A 1,671-nucleotide genomic window follows, 5' to 3' on the forward strand; every position below is an offset into this window, starting at 1 on the left:
CGGGTGATAGGTGCTTTGTTTTAGCGTGTAGGAGGAAGAAAGGAAGAGAGGAAAACAAAAAGGGGGGAGGGAGGAGATTGATAAGAGATGGTGATGGAAAACGGATGATCTGATGGGAGTTAGAGAGATCTTGATGGAAGCCTCCAGAATAAGAACTTCATTGCGCTGCCGGCGAAGTCGTGGTGTTCGTCCGTTGATTTGGCGGCCTCGAATTTTGCCAGAGTTTGTCTGTCAAGCCGAGCGCTCTATTGAGCTTGTGTCTTGCGCGTCCTCTGGGATTCGCGACCCTCCTGGACTCAAGAGCCCATACCTCTCGCTAGACGCCCGAGGAACGCGAGGCAGGGCCCTTCATTAGTAAATACGGTGCAGAATTTCGGAGAATCAGGCTTGCCGAAAAGTATCTGTATCTTCTCCTCTTATCTGTGATCATTTACGTGAAGAATGACGACATGATTTCGCACACAAAGCCGCAGTTCGTTAGCTCCAAGATTTGGTTCATTCATTCCGCATTTCATTCATTCATCCGGCATGTCGGTCATTCATCCGGACATTCATTCATTTGCCTGGTGGTTGCAGTAATTATTGCATATTGCCTCGGGGTCTTCCCACCTCCATTGTTGCCCCTGCGCGCCTCGAGCCGGAGGTGGAGGGGGCGGAGGGGGAGTTGACAGGGCGGAGCGAGCATACCACATGGGCTGTACTATTGCCTCACCCTCACACCTGCCTCGTCTAACTACCAACAATAGTCCGTCCACCTCCTCCTCCCCCACACCTTTTCCTTCCCCGCACCCATGCATCTTTGTCACCTTTCCCCGGCCTCTCCGCACGCCCTCCCTTATCCTTATCCTTGTAACGCTGCTGCAGCCCTCTAGCCCTCAATCCCTTTTACCGAAAACTTCTCCTTTATGCTAATCCCATATATATATGCACGTTGGCGCATCTTCCATTCCTCTCATTTTCCCCAAATTGATGCCTCTACCTGACGTCTCTCATTTCTGTACCCATCCCCCCCCCCCTCCAATGCCGTCTCTCTCTCTCTCTCTCTCTCTCTCTCTCTCTCTCTCTCTCTCTCTCTCTCTCTCTCTCTCTCTCTCTCTCTCTCTCTCTCTCTCTCTCTCTCTCTCTCTCTCTCTGTCTGCATGTAGTAATTCCCACAATGTTATGCCTTGCTTGACGTAACCCCTTTGTCTTAACTGTCAGCCAAGAATGGCCTGCTCGCCAGAGTTCATCATCTTCATTTCTCATACTCCCTCCTCCTCTTCTTGTTCCTCCTCCTTCCCCTCGTCCTCTCCTCCCAGTATCCCCACCTCCTTCCATGGCTTGCTTCTCCCTTCCTCTTGCTCCATCCTCTTCTTCCTCTCCCCAGTTTCCTCTTCCACTCCCCTCCCCTCCTTTGCTTGCTGCCCCCCACCCTCCCCGCTCGCTTCACCCTCTCCTTCCCATGGCCGTATTTCACATTTCCACATCTCGCCAGCAGTCACACCTTTCCCTCGCCCCCCACCCCCTCGCACCGCACCTGTGTGACGGGTTGGCAACAGATGCCCACCGAAGCCGCGCTGCAGTAATGACCAGATGCCGGCCACCGCGGGAAAATTGCCCATATCCTTTGCAAATTGTTTATATCCTCGGTCCTCGGAATCCCCCGAGCTGCGAGCCGCGTCGGAGAACACC

The sequence above is a fragment of the Penaeus chinensis genome, chromosome 7 (genome assembly GCF_019202785.1).
Source record: "Penaeus chinensis breed Huanghai No. 1 chromosome 7, ASM1920278v2, whole genome shotgun sequence".
Classification (NCBI taxonomy): Eukaryota; Metazoa; Arthropoda; class Malacostraca; order Decapoda; family Penaeidae; genus Penaeus; species Penaeus chinensis.